This window comes from Salvelinus alpinus, chromosome 26 (assembly GCF_045679555.1).
Source record: "Salvelinus alpinus chromosome 26, SLU_Salpinus.1, whole genome shotgun sequence".
Taxonomy (NCBI): Eukaryota; Metazoa; Chordata; class Actinopteri; order Salmoniformes; family Salmonidae; genus Salvelinus; species Salvelinus alpinus.
This window is the reverse complement of record NC_092111.1, coordinates 21,014,104-21,034,068: the sequence shown is the minus strand read 5'-3', so window position 1 is coordinate 21,034,068 and position 19,965 is coordinate 21,014,104. Positions and strand designations below refer to the sequence as shown.

At 43.2% G+C, this 19,965-nt stretch overlaps 1 protein-coding gene across 5 annotated transcripts in view; it reads left to right on the top strand.

The window, feature by feature from the left end:
• The window catches only part of LOC139554929 (thyroid hormone receptor beta-like), a 156,856-nt gene that overhangs the window by 73,706 nt on the left and 63,185 nt on the right, over positions 1-19,965 (top strand). For all 5 annotated transcript variants that reach the window (XM_071368222.1, XM_071368220.1, XM_071368224.1 and 2 more), the window contains exon 2: positions 7,130-7,228. The gene's annotated coding sequence lies outside the window, so the exon portion shown is untranslated. The remainder of the gene's footprint in view (positions 1-7,129; positions 7,229-19,965) is intronic.

Sequence of the window (19,965 nt, the reverse complement as noted above, 5' to 3'; positions counted from 1 at the left end):
AAAAATAAGAGATGAATGCCAAGCTCTCCTCTGAATCATTGAGTAACCCTTTCAAATATAACTCAATCACCATGGAAACACAGGGAAATGATAGAGTTGATCAGAGTGCATTGGGCAGATCTCTGTCACTCACCCCCCCCTCTCTCTCTCTTTCTCTACAACAGTGTCCCTCTTTAACCTGCCAATCTGCCTCTCTCCCTATACACTCTCTGACTTCTTCTTTCTCTCATTCACTCTCTTTCTCCTTTCTCTCTCTCTTTCTCTACAAGTGTCTCTGTTTAACCCACCAATCTGCCTCTCCCTATACACTCTCTCTTTCTGTCTCTCTCGCTCTCTCTTTTTCTGTCTCTCTCTTTCTCTCTCTCTCTCTCTCTCTCTCTCTCTCTCTCTCTCTCTCTCACACACACACATCAACAATGATGAAATGATCTGTTTCAGACTGTTAAACTATAATATTTACTATTTACTATTATGAGCTTCCCCAAAAGGAAATGGCAGTTCAATGAAAATCTTTATTGAAAGGCGTTGTGCACTTACTTGTACTGAGAGAGAGAGAGAGAGAGAGAGAGAGAGAGAGAGAGAGAGAGAGAGAGAGAGAGAGAGAGAGAGAGAGAGAGAGAGAGAGAGAGAGAGAGAGAGAGAGAGAGAGAGAGAGAGAGAGAGAGAGAGAGAGAGAGAGAGAGAGAGAGAGAGAGAGAGAGAGAGAGAGAGAGAGAGAGAGAGAGAGAGAGACACAGAGACACACAGTGAGAGAGAAACACAGAGAGAGAGAGAGAGAGAGAGGGAGAGAGAGAGGGAGAGAGAGAGAGAGAGGGAGAGAGAGAGGGAGAGAGAGAGAGGGAGAGAGAGAGAGAGAGGGAGGGAGGGAGAGAGAGAGAGAGAGAGAGAGAGAGAGAGAGAGAGAGACACAGTGAGAGAGAAACACAGAGAGAGAGAGAGAGAGAGAGAGAGAGAGAGAGAGAGAGAGAGAGAGAGAGAGAGAGAGAGAGAGAGAGAGAGAGAGAGAGAGAGTTAGTTATACAAGTGATCACTGTCACTAGAAGAGGAATGGCTAACCCAGTCCTTCTGGCACTGAACTAATGGAGTCAAGAAAACAAATAAACAAGAAGCCTAGTTTCCTTTCGTCGTGTTCGTTCCTGTGCACTTCATTGGCCTGCTTCCTACAGTACCCAACTGTGTTGTTGTTTGTCTGGTTCCTTTGAGCCGCCAAATTAACTAGGAAGCCTTATTGTATTGTGTTTTCCTTTTGGCACAACTTCAAACACAACCTGGATCTTTACCGGCCGACCGACACTGAGCATGTCCGTTTTATAGCAGCATGGAGCGTTTCATTTAAACGCTTTCTACGAATCTCAATTTCTCAGTAACGGCCTCGCCCACTTTAAGAGGCAGATTGGATCAGACTAGGGCTGGGCGATATATATTGTACCAGTGAAAAGTTTGGACACATCTACTCATTCCAGGGGTTTTCCTTATTTTTACTATTTTCTACATTGTAGAATAATAGTGAAGACATCAAAACTATGAAATAACACATATGGAATCATGTAGTAACCAAAAAAGTGTTAAACAAATCAATATATTTTATATTTGAGATTCTTCAAAGTAGCCATCCTTTGCCTTGATGACAGCTTTGCACACTCTTGGCATTCTCTCAACCTGCTTCATGAGGTAGTCAACCTGGAATGCATTTCAATTAACAGGTGTGCCTTGTTAAATAGTGGAATTTATTTCCTTCTTAATGCATTTGAGACAATCGGTTGTGTTGTGACAAGGTAGGGGTAGTATACAGAAGATAGCCCTATTTGGTAAAAGACCATGACCATATTATGACAAGAACAGATCAAATACGCAAAGAGAAACATCAGTCCATCATTACTTTAAGACATGAAGGTCAGTCAATCCGGAACATTTCAAGAACTTTGATAGTTTCTTCAAGTGCAGTCACAAAAATCATCAAGCGCTATGATGAAACTGGCTCTCATGAGGACCGCCACAGGAAAGGAAGATCCAGAGTTACCTCTGCTGCAAAGGATAAGTTAATTAGTGTTACCAGGCTCAGAAATTGTAGCCCAAATAAATGCCTCACAGTGTTCAAGTAACAGACAGATCTCAACATCAACTGTTCAGAGGATACTCTGTGAATCAGGCCTTCATGGTCGAATTGCTGCAAAGAAACCACTACTAAAGGACACCAATAAGAAGAAGAGACTTGCTTGAGCCAAGAAACATGAGCAATGGACATTAGACCGGTGGAAATCTGTCCTTTGGTCTGATGAGTCATAAGGAAAAACAGCCAACAAGTGCTGAGCATATCTGGGAAGTCCATCAAGACTGTTGGAAAAGCATTCCAGGTGAAGCTGGTTGAGAGAATGCCAAAAGTGTGCAAAGCTGTCATCAAGCTACTTTGAATCTAAAATCTAAAATATATTTGGATTTGTTTAACACTTGATTTCAACATCTGAACAAAGTGGACAGGCTAGCATGCTGTTCAAACAGTTGGAGACGGACAGAAGGGTGTCTTCATAACTATTCAACTGTTCTGCCTTGTTAGCTAGCAAATAGATCCAAGTTTTCTGAACTTGAAATATAAATATTCCTATAAAGATTAGCTTGCTACACGCTACTAAGTGGGCTTTTGCTTGAGAGATTGTTAATGAGACCTGTGTTAACTTTCTATAATGCCTGCTACAAAAAGTTAGTCGTTATTAGTGAATGTGCATTATGCATGGTTCTGGTAAAAAAAAAAAAATACAAAAAGGGCCTTTATCATAGATAGACTTGAATGCCAGATCAGTGATTATTGCAAAAGCAGGTTAAACTATTTTTCTAAAATAATTCAGTTATTAGTACATCTTATGGTTGTGGAAGGCTTATATCTAGCCTAGGTATAATATTACAACCTCTGAATTCATTAGATAACAATGGCACCGGAGAAGAAGGCTGGCGTGTTTTTAACTTATTTTGTGCATAATGTTACCGCTACTGTCTCTTATGACCGAAAATAACTTCTGGACATCAGGACTGCGATTACTCACCACTGACTTGCAGAATCCTTTTTTCCCTTTAACGAGTCTGACGAGCCCGACGCGAATGATATACTGCCCAGATCCCCGTGATTTGCGTGAAGAGGAGGCAGAGAAAAAGGGCCAGAGGGCGAGCTGCCTTCAGAAAATTCATAGTCGATCGAATAAACCCCCATTTCATTCCATTCTGCCATCAAACATGCAATCTTTGGAGAATAAAATCGATGACCTACGAGGAAGATTAAACTACCAACGAGACATTCAAAACTGTAACATCTTATGCTTCACGGAGTCGTGGCTGAACGATGACAGTATCAACATACAGCTGGCTGGTTATACGCTGTGCCGGCAGGATAGAACAGCGGCGTCTGGTAAGACAAGGGGTAGCGGACAATGTATTTTTGTAAATAACAGCTGGTGCACGATATCTAAGGAAGCCTCGAGCTATTGCTCGCCTGAGGTAGAGTATCTCATGATAAGCTGTAGACCACACTATCTACCTAGAGAGTTTTCATCTGTATTTTTTGTTGCTGTTTACATACCACCACAGACTGAGGCTGGCACTAAGACAGCATTGAATGAGCTGTATTCCACCATAAGCAAACAATAAAACGCTCACCCAGAGGTGGCGCTCCTGGTGGCCGTGGACTTTAATGCAGGGAAACTTAAATCTGTCTTACCAAATTTCTATCAGCATGTTAAATGTGCAACCAGAGGGGGAAAAAACTCTGGACCACCTTTACGCCACACACAGAGATGCATACAAAGCTCTCTCTTGTCCTCCATTTGGAAAATCTGACCATAATTCTAACCTCCTGCTTACAAGCAAAAATTAAAGCAGGAATCACCCGTGACTAGTTCAATAAAAAAGTGGTCAGATGAAGTAGATGCTAAACTACAGGACTGTTTTGCTAGCACAGACTGGAATATGTTCCACGATTCCTCCGATGGCATTGAGGAGTACACCACATCAGTCATTGGCTTCATCAATAAGTGCATCGATGACGTCGTCCCCACAGTGACCGTACGTACATACCCCAACCAGAAGCCATGGATTACAGTCAACATCCGCACTGAGCTAAAGGTTAGAGCTGCCACTTTCAAGGAACGGGACTCTAACCCGGAAGCTTATAAGAAATCCGCTATGCCCTCCGGGGAACCATCAAACAGGCAAAGCGTCAATACAGGACTAAGATCGAATCGTCGGATGTGGCAGGGCTTGCAAACCATTGCAGACTACAAAGGGAAGCACAGCTGAGAACTGCCCAGTGACACGAGCCTACCAGACGAGCTAAACTACTTCTATGCTTGCTTCGAGGCAAATGACACTGAAACATGCATGAGAACACCAGCTGTTCCGGAAGAGTGTGTGATCACGCTCTCCGCAGCCGATGTGAGGAAGACCTTTAAACAGGTCAACATTCACAAGGCCGCAGGGCCAGATAGATTACCAGGACGTGTACTGCGAGCATGCGCTCACCAACTGGCAAGTGTCTTCACTGACATTTTCAACCTCTCCCTGTCCAAGTCTGTAATACCAACATGTTTTAAGCAGACCACCATAGTGCCTGTGCCCAAGAACACTAAGGTAACCTGCCTAAATGACTACCCTCCCATAGCACTAACATCTGTAGCCCTGAAGTGCTTTGAAAGGCTGGTCATGACTCACATCAACACCATTATCCCAGAAACCCTAGACCCCCTGCAATGTGCATACCGCCCCAACAGATCCACAGATGATGCAATCTCTATTGCATTCCACACTGCCCTTTCCCACCTGGACAAAAGGAACACCTATGTGAGAATGCTATTCATTGACTACAGCTCAGTATTCAACACCATAGTGCCGTCAAAGCTCACCAATAAGCTAAGGACCCTGGAACTAAACACCTACCTCTGCAACTGGATCCTGGACTTTGTGACGGGCCGCCTCAGGCGGTAAGGGTAGGTAACAACACATCCGCAACGCTGATCCTCAACACAGGGGCCCCTCAGGGGTGCGTGCTCAGTCCCTCCTGTACTCCCTCTTCACTCATGACTGTACGGCCAGGCACGACTCCAACACCATTATTAAGTTTGCCGATGACACAACAGTGGTAGGCCTGATCACCGACAACGACGACATTGTTGGTTAGGGGCTCGTAAGTAAGCATTCCACTGTAAGGTCTACACCTGTTGTATTCGGCGCATGTAACTAATAACATTTGGTTTGATTTGATGATTACTGACTGTTTGAAATGCAGTGTATTTGACATTTAATTGTACAACAAAGAGAAAACATTATGAAAATCTATATATATATTGTGAATCTTCCAGAAGTTAGAAAAAATTGTATATGATTTTTAGGCCATATCGCCCAGCCCTAGATCAGACATGACTCGCAGAGAAATACTGAGTCATAAGAGAGAGAGAAAGAGAGGGGAAGGTGAGGGAAGGAGGGATAGCGGGAGAGAGTGTGAGAGAGGAAGAGGCAGAGAGGCCCTAGTGAAAAGGAAAGAAGAAGGGAAGAGGTTGTTGTGGGATCTGATCTAGAGGACTTCACGAGTCCAAAATGTTGGACCTGTTCCGAAATGAACCATCTGGAACCAATATGCATAAATAATAACTTTCAAACATAGAGACCCGTTCTAAACGGACCAGAAGACAACTAGACCCATTCCGTATAGGCCTGGTCGGATCCAGACACGGTCCGATCCGAGCAGCAGAAAACCGAGCAGCAGAAAACTACATTTTTAAGCTACTTTATTAACCGGACAATCTAGCAGGGATTGTGCTGTGTGTTTAGGCTACTGTGAGTGACATTGGGAACAGGGAGGAGGGAGGGAGAGATGAGAGACAGCAACCAACCATGCTGACTCGCGCTATAGTAGACTAATAGCTGACATAGCTAGGTTATTTATCATCCAATATGATTACAAATTACCTGTCTTGACTGCATCAAACCGGGAGAAGCTAGCTAGCTAGGCTAACTGAGGCTGCATGCGCTTTCGCGTCCTACACAGTTACAAACAACAACAACTCCATTCAGAATATTAAGTACAGCTGTTGGTTGCTGTAGCCTATCCTCCTTTAACTAAAATTAAAATTAAAATTCCATCATTTTAATTCCATCTTCCATTGATTAGATATCTACTAACTTTTGCCACACACAGAGGCTCTATGACTGTAGCCTATTGCCGCTTTGATGACTTATGATTGGTCATGAACAAGCTACACGCTCCACTCTCGTGAAAAGCAAGAGTAGCAGCATAAATGATACAATTTCTCTCTCTCTCTACTGCAGCAGTCACATTGGATCTGTACGGGTCCTCCCGGACAAGTCAGTTAAAATTACACATACCTGAGGTCCTGTGAAAATATATCAGATCCGACCCCGACCGTGACATTATTTAGAACCCGCTTGGGTCCGAAATCGGGTTTCAGGGTATTCAGGTACAGGTGGTTCCATGAAGACCTTTAGTCTGCTCCCCTCCTCCTTTTCTTTCTGCAGAAGTATGTATGATTATGTTCAACACCAGAGGTTAATGATGTCGAAAAGCATGTCTGAGAGCTACTACTCCACACATCCAGCGTGTCACTGCACATATGTCTTCATATAGTTTTTTTAAAGCCTCGTAGTTGCAGTGCCTTCATACGTGTTACTGTTACCCAGTTCTTGAAGTGGAATGAAAAAAGGTGCCAGTACTCAAACAGTAGAACGTTTAAAGTGTCAGTACTTGCAGCGGCCCAATTCATTAGACTGTGTGTATTTGTGTGTGTGATAGTGTAGTGTTCAATGAAAACGGCCAATGCTTTCCTCCCTTAAATGGAGATCTTTCCAAAGCCTTTACATCCTCGCTGTCCCTAATGTATTATTTTAGAAAAAAATTCTAAATCTATTTGCTTGGTAGTACATTTATTTGTTTATGCATGTGCTTGTTGAGGATTAGGCCTATCCATGAACATTGTTTTGGATTATAGCACCACACACGTCTACCTCTTTGTACGTATTTGAATGTAAACACTGTTATGATTGATTAAGAGACATGTAGTCTTGATGAGCCCAGGCACCAGTGTGTATAATAGAATCTGATATTTCTCCTCTGGTTTTCTTGTTCTTCCAGGGCTCTGTCTGGCGGGGCTCGGCAGCTCCTCAACCCGGCCTGGAGACTCCTCGGCTCCCTCCCTCCCTCTCTCTATCCCTCTCTCCCTACCTCCCTCTGGTAAGAATGGCCTTTTGTTGCACAATGCTCAGACAGCTAGCCAGCGTCCAACACCTCAAACACACACACACACACACACACACACACACACACACACACACACACACACACACACACACACACACACACACACACACACACACACACACACACACACACACACACACACACACACACACACACAGAGAGTGCCTCACAGCATGCAAGGGGCTCCTCAGCTCTGCCAATACAGAGAGGAAAGAGGAGACCACAGCAGTCAGCTTCACTTCAGCGCCTTTCCCCGGCCTCAGCTAAACAGCACACACACATGGTCAGAAATGGAATTAATGACTTAGCCCTTTTTATGGACGCAGTACATTTGATTCTAAGTTGTCTGAAGGTGAGCCAGTCAGTAGAGCTAACAATGTGTCTGGCTTCAGACCAAGGTCTGTTATTTTGCTAAATGAACTCGGCATGTTCAGGTGTGAACCATGGGTTGGCTCTATCTTTCATTCTTCATCTCTTCATAGGAGCATGTTTATCAGATACGTTGATAAACATACTATAAAATGGTTCAAGAGCAAGTTAGAATGGTGAAGGTCATGTCAGAACCCTTGCTCGTGGAAGTGTTTCTTAGTGATAAGGTGTGGTTTAGTTTTAGGCAACTTTGTGTTTCTGACAGACTATGGAACAGTGATCACTGAGGTCCATAGCAAATACACCACTAGTTGAGTATTTATGAGGGTTATTTCTAAGTATGAGATCAATCAGAGTTGATTACATTGAAACGAGTGGGCTCAGAAATCAGTTGGACTAATTTCAGATCAATACATGCTGATTTAAGACGATCAGACAAAGGAGTAAGCCAATCAAGATTCAGATCCCCCAATTACAGAATAAATGGAACCGAGTCAAATGTGGTTTCCATGTGTTTGATACCGATCCATTTATTCCATTCCAGCCATTACAATGAGCCTGTCCTCCTATAGCTCATCCCACCAGCCTCCTCTGGTGTGCGTGTGCCTAAATTAGTATCTGGTCTATGCTTTCTAAGAACCACATGGAGCCTGTTCAGGAACGGGGAAACATTACAGAACGCTCAGATAGAAATGTCTTCAACAAACATGAATGTAGAATAGGGAACAGGGACCATGCCAGCTCCAGTCATTACATTTCTACGTACATTTCTATCTGCAATGTACGTTTTGAAGTTTGAACTATTCATCTCACTGAGTAGAATACACCCCCTGATGTGCTGGGTTAACACACACACACACACACACACACACACACACACACACACACACACACACACACACACACACACACACACACACACACACACACTGGCTGGGTGGCTGGGTCAGGCAGTTCTCCTCAGTCTCTGAAAGATGAGACCTGCCCAGCCAACTTCCTTATTCAGACCTGGGCTGCTACCTAGAGAACATTAGACCTGGACTACTACCTAGAGAACATTAGACCTGGACTACTACCTAGAGAACATTAGACCTGGACTACTACCTAGAGAACATTAGACCTGGACTACTACCTAGAGAACATTAGACCTGGACTACTACCTAGAGAACATTAGACCTGGACTACTACCTAGAGAACATTAGACCTGGACTACTACATAGAGAACATTAGACCTGGACTACTACCTAGAGAACATTAGACCTGGACTACTACATAGAGAACATTAGACCTGGACTACTACATAGAGAACATTAGACCTGGACTACTACCTAGTGAACATTAGACCTGGACTACTACCTAGAGAACATTAGACCTGGACTACTACCTAGAGAACATCAGACCTGGACTACTACATAGAGAACATTAGACCTGGACTACTACCTAGAGAACATTAGACCTGGACTACTACCTAGAGAACATCAGACCTGGACTACTACCTAGAGAACATCAGACCTGGGCTACTCACCAAATAGCACCCTGTTACCTGTAGTGCACTACTTTTGACCAGGGCCCATAGGGCCGTTACAGACACAGGTCTAGTCTAGGGAGTCTAGAAAAGGCGTCTCCAACTTCAAGAACCTGATTATTTTCAGAGATATTTAGGTATACCTGAGAGGAGTTGGTCATATTATTAAACATGAATGATCTCAAGATTTACCACTTTATTACTATTTAATTCACTTAGTATTTATCTCTAGGGAAATCTATCTCTATGATCTATCTCTATTGAAATCTATCTATATGATCTATCTCTAGGGAAATCTATCTCTAGGGAAATATATCTCTAGGGAAATATATCTCTATGATCTATCTCTAGGGAAATCTATCTCTATGATCTATCTCTAGGGAAATCTATCTCTGTGATCTATCTCTAGGGAAATCTATCTCTAGGGAAATCTATCTCTGTGATCTATCTCTAGGGAAATCTATCTCTGGGGAAATATATCTCTGTGATCTATCTCTAGGGAAATCTATCTCTAGGGAAATATATCTCTGTGATCTATCTCTAGGGAAATCTATCTCTGTGATCTATCTCTAGGGAAATCTATCTCTGTGATCTATCTCTAGGGAAATCTATCTCTGTGATCTATCTCTAGGGAAATCTATCTCTAGGGAAATCTATCTCTGTGATCTATCTCTAGGGAAATCTATCTCTGTGATCTATCTCTAGGGAAATCTATCTCTATGATCTATCTCTAGGGAAATATATCTCTGTGATCTATCTCTAGGGAAATATATCTCTGTGATCTATCTCTAGGGAAATCTATCTCTGTGATCTATCTCTAGGGAAATCTATCTCTGTGATCTATCTCTAGGGAAATCTATCTCTAGGGAAATCTATCTCTGTGATCTATCTCTAGGGAAATCTATCTCTATGATCTATCTCTAGGGAAATCTATCTCTGTGATCTATCTCTAGGGAAATCTATCTCTGTGATCTATCTCTAGGGAAATATATCTCTGTGATCTATCTAGGGAAATATATCTCTGTGATCTATCTCCAGGGAAATCTATCTCTGTGATCTATCTCTAGGGAAATCTATCTCTATGATCTATCTCTAGGGAAATCTATCTCTGTGATCTATCTCTAGGGAAATATATCTCTGTGATCTATCTCTAGGGAAATCTATCTCTGTGATCTATCTCTAGGGAAATCTATCTCTAGGGAAATCTACAGTGGGGAGAACAAGTATTTGATACACTGCCGATTTTGCAGGTTTTCCTACTTACAAAGCATTTAGAGGTCTGTAATTTTTATCATAGGTACACTTCAACTGTGAGAGACGGAATCTAAAACAAAAATCCAGAAAATCACATTGTATGATTTTTAAGTAATTAATTTGCATTTTATTGCATGACATAAGTATTTGATACATCAGAAAAGCAGAACTTAATATTTGGTACAGAAACCTTTGTTTGCAATTACAGAGATCATATGTTTCCTGTAGATCTTGACCAGGTTTGCACACACTGCAGCAGGGATTTTGGCCCACTCCTCCATACAGACCTTCTCCAGATCCTTCGGGTTTCGGGGCTGTCGCTGGGCAATATGGACTTTCAGCTCCCTCCAAAGATTTTCTATTGGGTTCAGGTCTGGAGACTGGCTAGGCCACTCCAGGACCTTGAGATGCTTCTTAAGGAGCCACTCCTTAGTTGCCCTGGCTGTGTGTTTCGGGTCGTTGTCATGCTGGAAGACCCAGCCACGACCCATCTTCAATGCTCTTACTGAGGGAAGGAGGTTGTTGGCCAAGATCTCGCGATACATGGCCCCATCCATCCTCCCCTCAATACGGTGCAGTCGTCCTGTCCCCTTTGCAGAAAAGCATCCCCAAAGAATGATGTTTCCACCTCCATGCTTCACGGTTGGGATGGTGTTCTTGGGGTTGTACTCATCCTTCTTCTTCCTCCAAACACGGCGAGTGGAGTTTAGACCAACAAGCTCTATTTTTGTCTGATCAGACCACATTACCTTCTCCCATTCCTCCTCTGGATCATCCAGATGGTCATTGGCAAACTTCAGACGGGCCTGGACATGCGCTGGCTTGAGCAGGGGGACCTTGCGTGCGCTGCAGGATTTTAATCCATGACGGAGTAGTGTGTTACTAATGGTTTTCTTTGAGACTGTGGTCCCAGCTCTCTTCAGGTCATTGACCAGGTCCTGCCGTGTAGTTCTGGGCTGATCCCTCACATTCCTCATGATCATTGATGCCCCACGAGGTGAGATCTTGCATGGAGCCCCAGACCGAGGGTGATTGACCGTCATCTTGAACTTCTTCCATTTTCTAATAATTGCGCCAACAGTTGTTGCCTTCTTACCAAGCTGCTTGCCTTTTGTCCTGTAGCCCATCCCAGCCTTGTGCAGGTCTACAATTTTATCCCTGATGTCCTTACACAGCTCTCTGGTCTTGGCCATTGTGGAGAGGTTGGAGTCTGTTTGATTGAGTGTGTGGACAGGTGTCTTTTATACAGGTAACGAGTTCAAACAGGTGCAGTTAATACAGGTAATGAGTAGAGAACAGGAGGGCTTCTTAAAGAAAAACTAACAGGTCTGTGAGAGCCGGAATTCTTACTGGTTGGTAGGTGATCAAATACTTATGTCATGCAATAAAATGCTAATTAATTACTTAAAAATCATACAATGTGATTTTCTGGATTTTTGTTTTAGATTCCGTCTCTCACAGTTGAAGTGTACCTATGATAAAAATTACAGACCTCTACATGCTTTGTAAGTAGGAAAACCTGCAAAATCGGCAGTGTATCAAATACTTGTTCTCCCCACTGTATCTCTGTGATCTATCTCCAGGGAAATCTATCTCTATGATCTATCTCTAGGGAAATCTATCTCTGTGATCTATCTCTAGGGAAATCTATCTCTGTGATCTATCTCTAGGGAAATCTATCTCTGTGATCTATCTCTAGGGAAATCTATCTCTAGGGAAATCTATCTCTGTGATCTATCTCTAGGGAAATCTATCTCTGTGATCTATCTCTAGGGAAATCTATCTCTATGATCTATCTCTAGGGAAATATATCTCTGTGATCTATCTCTAGGGAAATCTATCTCTGTGATCTATCTCCAGGGAAATATATCTCTATGATCTATCTCCAGGGAAATCTATCTCTATGATCTATCTCTAGGGAAATCTATCTCTGTGATCTATCTCCAGGGAAATCTATCTCTATGATCTATCTCTAGGGAAATCTATCTCTGTGATCTATCTCCAGGGAAATCTATCTCTATGATCTATCTCTAGGGAAATCTATCTCTGTGATCTATCTCTAGGGAAATCTATCTCTGTGATCGGCAGTCTGCTGTAATTCTGTTAACCACAACTGGAACTTTCAAGTTGTGCTCTTTTGGAACACACAGCAGGGTTTCTCTCTGTACACTGCATGAGGCGATTGTAGTGTTTTGGTGACAGGCACACACACACACGCACACGCACACGCACACACACACACACACACACACACACACACACACACACACACACACACACACACACACACACATACAGTGTTTTCCCCTATTGGTTTAGCTTCATCTTAATGTAATATGATAAGGCTACCAAACAAAAAGTCCAATTATTTTGAATGAAAACAACATCTGGTGGCCTTTGTGTGTGTGTTTGTGTGCCTTTATTATAGTATGTCTACGTTGCCGTGATGATGATCGAGGCCATATTAAATAACACCATTAAACCCGAGCTTGGAAAATGAACTATCAGAACAAAACAAGACTTCTGCTCGTTGTGAAATGTTTTGTGTGACTAAGCTCCAAGTCTGCTATCAAAAGGCCATCTTAGATAGGGGTACAACAGGCTGTTATGAAGGCACTGAGAATACAGCCACCAGTTGGTATGTTTATTTCATTCATTTCATGATGCATAATGACATTTTGCACTATTGACTAAATAATGACTCAGAAGGCCACAAACCTTAGATAACTATAGGCCTAGCTACTTTGGTGCCATTTTTTGTAGTCAACTCTTTCTCTCTCTTGCTGGTGCTTTGAAATAGAATAAGTCTTGACTCACTAAATTTACTGCAGCTAACATCCACCTAGGGCACAATTTCTTCTGATTCAGCTAACTGTTCCCACCTCAGTCCCAGACCGATTTCATATTGGAAAAAGCTTTTACATACATAAAAATGCACAAAGTATTAATTTGTACAGATTACTTGGTTTTCCAAAGATTACATTTTTTATCCATTTGTGGGCAGTTATTCAGCACTTGTTTTGTAAGTTGTTCTGGCTAAGAGTGTCTGCTGCGGCCAAATCACAAAAATGTAATGCGTTTTAAATGGACCATGTCTCTCACACTCACACTCACACTCAATTCAATTTAAGGGCTTTATTGTCATGGGAAACATATGTTAACATTGCTAAAGTAAGTGAAGTAGATAATATACAAAAGTGAAATAAACTATGAAAATGAACAGTGAACATTACACTCACAGATGTTCCTAAAGAATAAAGACATTACAAATGTCATATTATGTCTATATACAGTGTTGTAACAATGTACAAATGGTTAAAGTATAAAAGGGAAAATAAATAAGCATACATATGGGTTGTATTTACAATGGTGTTTGTTCTTCACTGGATGACCTTTTCTTGTGGCAACAGGTCACAAATCTTGCTGCTGTGATGGCACACTGTGGTATTTCACCCAGTAGATATGGGAGTTAATCAAAATCTGGTTCGTTTTCAAATTCTTTGTGGATCTGTGTAATCTGAGGGAAATATGTGTCTCTAATATGGTCATACATTGGGCAGGAGGTTAGTAAGTGCAGCTCAGTTTCCACCTCATTTTGTGGACAGTGTGCACATAGCCTGTCTTCTCTTGAGAGCCAGGTCTGCCTTCGGCTGCCTTTCGCAATAGCAAGGCTATGCTCACTGAGTCTGTACATAGTCAAAGCTTTCCTTAAGATTGGGTCAGTCACAGTGGTCAGGTATTCTGCCACTGTGTACTCTCGGTTTAGGGCCAAATAGCATTCTAGTTTGCTCAGTTTTTTTGTTAATTCTTTCCAATCTGTCAAGTAATTATCTTTTTGTTTTCTCATGAGTCTAATTGTATTGCTGTCCTGGGGCTCTGTGGGGTGTGTTTGGGTTTGTGAACAGAGCCCCAGGACCAGCTTGCTTAGGGGACTCTCTCTCTCAGCACTGTGCTTTGGTTGCTGAGATACGGGCAATGTTTATTTTTAGATAGATATATTGGTAGCCTATTCAGAACATTTCAAAACCTTCAGTCAATCTCCAGAGATTTTATCCTGCTGCACACATTTCTAAATTAATAAATAAGTCAAATAAATGGAAAACAGCACTGATCAGCAGTTTTTTATGGTATGATAACTAGATGTGTTTTATTTCTACTAAATGTCTTGTTAGGTCACAGTATTTAATAAACTTTAAAGTACTTTTTTAGGAGAGAGTGGTCTGCAGGCAGGCTGCGTGCAGTAGCTCAAGATGATTTGATTGACAGTTCTGGTCGCTTAGTGATGGATGTTAGTCCAGCTTCAGAAGCCTTATTCCTTTACAGACAAATAAAATGCCTGTTCATATCTCCTGAGAAGGTTTCCTGTTGGCATTTAAAAATCCGTAATGTAGCCTATCCTAACAGACAGACAAACAAACATGCCGTAGCTGAGGCACTTTCAAGGAGCCACATTCTGTTATGTCTGAAAAGGGTTAAAGGCTACAGGTAGCCTACAGTATTTTCATATTATGAGGCAAAAATGTAGGCTACCCCGTGCTCGCAAGACTGTCCCGAAGATACTGTACCTCTATCCCTGCAACACCGGTGCCATGAATAGGCTAGGATATTCTACATGCAACAGACCAAAGAATGAACACACATTTGCATCATTAGCTAAGAGACAGAGCAGGCAGGCCAGCGCGAGGGAGAGGCCAGCGAGAGGGAGAGAGAGGAGGGGTGGCAGGCCAGCGCGAGGGAGTAGAGAGGAGGGGTGGAAGGCTAGCGCGAGGGAGTAGAGAGGAGGGGTGGAAGGCCAGCGCGAGGGAGTAGAGAGGAGGGGTGGAAGGCTAGCGCGAGGGAGAGGCCAGCGAGAGGGAAAGAGAGGAGGGGTGGAAAGCCAGCGCGAGGGAGAGGCCAGCGAGAGGGAGAGAGAGGAGGGGTGGAAAGCCAGCGCGAGGGAGAGGCCAGCGAGAGGGAGGGAGAGAGAGGATGGGTGGTAGGCAAGCGCGAGGGAGAGAGAGGAGGGGTGGAAGGCCAGCGTCAGGGAAAGAGAGGAGGGGTGGAAGGCCAGCACGAGGGAGAGCCCAGCGAGAGGGAGAGAGAGGAGGGGTGGAAGGCCAGCGCAAGGGAGAGGCCAGCAAGAGGGAGAGAGAGGAGGGGTGGAAGGCCAGCGCGAGGGAGAGAGAGGAGGGGTGGAAGGCCAGCGCGAGGGAGAGAGAGGAGGGGTGGAAGGCCAGCGCGAGGGAGAGGCTAGCGAGAGGGAGAGAGAGGAGGGGTGGAAGGCCAGCGCGAGGGAGAGAGAGGAGGGGTGGAAGGCCAGCGTCAGGGAAAGAGAGGATGGGTGGAAGGCCAGCGCGAGGGAGAGGCCAGTGAGAGGGAGAGAGAGGAGGGGTGCAAGGCCAGCACGAGGGAGAGGCCAGCGAGAGGGAGAGAGAGGAGGGGTGGAAGGCCAGCGCGAGGGAGAGAGAGGAGGGGTGGAAGGCCAGCGTCAGGGACAGAGAGGAGGGGTGGAAGGCCAGCGCGAGGGAGAGGCCAGCGAGAGGGAGAGAGAGGAGGGATCATTTCGGATCATTCTCCTCTTACTATGAAACTACTTACACTACAAATACACAGTGGTGTAAAGTACTTAAGTAAAAATGCTTTGTAGTCCTACTTAAGTAGTTTTTTTTGTGTATCTGTACTTTACGATTTTTTTTATGGCAATTTGTACTTTTACTTCACTGCATTTCTAAATAAAATAATGTACGTTTTACTCCATACATTTTCCTTGACACCCAAAAGTACTCGTTACATTTTGACAGGAAAATGGTACAATTCACATACTTATCAAGAGAACATCCCTGGTCATCCCTACGGCCTCACGGACTCACTACATTCGTGGCCAAAAGTTTTGAGAATGACACAAAAAATTTATTTCCACAAAGTTTGCTGCTTCAGTGTCTTTAGATATTTTTGTCAGATGTTACTATGGAATACTGAAGTATAGTTACAAGTATTTCATAAGTGTCAAAGGCTTTTATTGACAATTACATGAAGTTGATGCAAAGAGTCAATATTTGCAGTGTTGACCCTTCTTTTTCAAGACCTCTGCAATCCGCCCTGGCATGCCGTCAATTAACTTCTGGGCCACATCCTGACTGATGGCAGCCCATTCTTGCATAATCAATGCTTGGAGTTTGTCAGAATTTGTGGGTTTTTGTTTGTCCACCCGCCTCTTGAGGATTGACCACAAGTTCTTAATGGGATTAAGGTCTGGGGAGTTTCCTGGCCATGGACCCAAAATATCGATGTTTTGTTCCCCGAGCCACTTAGTTATCACTTTTGCCTTATGGCAAGGTGCTCCATCATGCTGGAAAAGGCATTGTTCATCACCAAACTGTTCCTGGGTGGTTGGGAGAAGTTCTCAGAGGATGTGTTAGTACCATTCTTTATTCATGGCTGTGTTCTTAGGAAAAATTGTGAGTGAGCCCACTCTCTTGGCTGAGAAGCAACCCCATACATGAATGGTCTCAGGATGCTTTACTGTTGGCATGACACAGGACTGATGGTAGTGCTCACCTTGTCTTCTCCGGACAAGCTTTTTTCCAGATGCCCCAAACAATCGGAAAGGGGATTCATCAGAGAAAATGACTTTACCCCAGTCCTCAGCAGTCCGATCCCTGTACCTTTTTCAGAATATTAGTCTGTCTCTGAGGTTTTTCCTGGAGAGAACTGGCTTCTTTGCTGCCCTTCTTGACACCGGGCCATCCTCCAAAAGTCTTTGCCTCACTGTGCATGCAGATGCACTCACACCTGCCTGCTGCCATTCCTGAGCAAGCTCTGTACTGGTGGTGCCCCGATCCCGCAGCTGAATCAACTTTAGGAGACGGTCCTGGCGCTTGCTGGACATTCTTGGGCGCCCTGAAGCCTTCTTCACAACAATTGAACTGCTCTTCTTGAAGTTCTTGATGATCCGATAAATGGTTGATTTAGGTGCAATCTTACTGGCAGCAATATCCTTGCCCGTGAAGCCCTTTTTGTGCAAAGCAATGATGACGGCACGTGTTTCCTTGCAGGTAACCATGGTTGACAGAGGAAGAACAATGATTCCAAGCACCACCCTACTTTTGAAGCTTCCAGTCTGTTATTCGAACTCAATCAGCATGACAGAGTGATCTCCAGCCTTGTCCTCGTCAACACTCACACCTGTGTTAACGAGAGAATCACTGACATGATGTGTTGTGCTGAAATACAATGTAAATGTTTGTTGGGGATTCAGTTAATTTGCATGGCAAAGAGGGACTTTGCAATTAATTGCAATTCATCTGATCACTCTTCATAACATTCTGGAGTATATGCAAATTGCCATCATACAAACTGAGACAGCAGACATTCTCAAAACATTTGGCCATGACTGTAGACAACTAAACACAAATGATTAGTTTGTAAATTATGTCTGAGTGTTGGAGTGTGCCCCTGGCTATCCGTAAAAGTACATTAAAAAAACATTCCCACAATTGTGTCATCTGGTTTCCTTCATATAAGGAAGTTAAAAAGATACTTTTGATACTTAAGTAAATGTTTAGCAATTCCATTTACTTTTGAACATTTAAAACCAAATACATTTAAAACCAAATACTTTTAGACTTTTACTCAAGCACACCAAGACAGTCTCCCCCTCAGGAGACTGAAAAGATTTGGCATGCGTCCTCAGATCCTCAAAAGGTTTTACAGCTGCACCATTGAGAGCATCCTGACAGGTTGCATCACTGCCTGGTATGGCAACTGCTCGGCCACAGACCGCAAGGCACTACAGAGGGTAGTGCGTACAGCCCAGTACATCACTGGGGCCAAGCTTCCTGCCATCCAGGACTTCTATACCAGGCAGTGTCAGAGGAAGGCCCTAAAAATTGTCAAAGACTCCAGGCACCCTAGTCATAGACTGTTCTCTCTGCTACCGCACGGCAAGCGGTACTGGAGCGCCAAATCTAGGTCCAAGAGGCTTCTAAACAACTTCTACCCCCAAGCCATAAGACTCCTGAACATCTAATCAAATGGCTACCCAGACTATTTGCCTCCCCCTTCTATGCAGCTGCTACTCTCTATTATTATCTATGCATGGTAGGGTTGCAAAGGGTCGGAAACTTTCCGGTAAATTTCAGGAATTTTTCAGAAACTTTTCCATGGGAAATTAAGCCCTGGAATTTGGGGAATATGGCTTAAATTCATCACAAAAGTTAGCTTATAACAGTGAACCTTTTTGTGGGATACACAAAGGCAATTCTAGGTCTTGTGGAATATTTTGGTTAAACTATCCCCAATTCAATGGAATTGCAACCCTCTGCATGCACAGTGCATTCTTCCATCACATGTGCCGTGCACTGTTCCATCACATGTACAGCTGATTCTCAAGATCTTGCACACTAATGAGATGCTATTGAGCCCACACTACTACACTGTCTGAGCCAAGGACTACATACTTTCTGGTAAGTGTTGATTACAATACTGTGTGGGGTGAATAGATTTTATATGACATACATTATTTTTTGTTAACTAGTAAATAGTAGTCTATAGCAAAGTGTGTTTAACTTGTTATGGCTGCAGGGGACGTATTGAAAAACTGGAAAATATGTGCCCATTTTCAAACGGCCTCTTACTCAATTTTTGCTCGTACAATATGCATATTATTATTACTATTGGATAGAAAACAGTCTCTAGTTTCTAAAACCGTTTGAATTATTTCTCTAAGTGGAACAGAACTCTTTTTACAGCCCATTTCCTATCCGGAAGTGAGATTTCCAAAATCGATGTCTCTCTTCAAGAGCTTGTCTATAAAAGGGCATGTCACTTAAGACTGTAGAAACACGTCATACGCCTTCCCCTGGGTGTCATGCGGAAGTGAGAGCAGAAATGACTTGATTATCTCGTCCTGGGATTGAACACAACCTCTTGGAGTGAGAGTTGCGCACTTTATTTTTTTTTCTGGGCGCGAAGTAGGACCTGGACTCGGCTCCTGGAAAACCCTCGTTAAAGGTGAATATGATCTCCGGCTTCGATTTTATTTGATACATGTCACAATATCATCCTAAAGTATGTTTTTTCAATATAGTTTAATTATATTATTGAAATTTATTCTGGACTTTAGACGTGATGCGACGCAAGAATTTTGTCAAGACGGAGAGGTTAGCACCGCACGGCCAGTGTGCTTGCTAATTCAAGAGGGAAATCGTTCGTTCTGGATCCAAATAAAGACGGTTCTGAACAAAGGACCCCTTGGAGAACATTCTGATGGAAGATCAACAAAGATAAGGACCCAATTTGGGATGCTTTTTCATATATCTGTCGAACTGTGCTATCGCTACCGTTTGACTAGAATCAATGCTGCTGTGTGCTAGCTATTGTAGTAAGCTAATATAACGATATATTGTGTTTTCGCTGTAAAACACTTAAAAAATCGGAAATATTGGCTCTATTCACAAGATCTTTGTCTTTCATTAGCTATCCACCATATATTTTTCTGAAATGTTTTATGATGTGTAATTAGTAGTTGACGTTGGTGTCTGTATTTTCTCTGGCTACTCCCGTGCGATTTCTGACTGTAGCT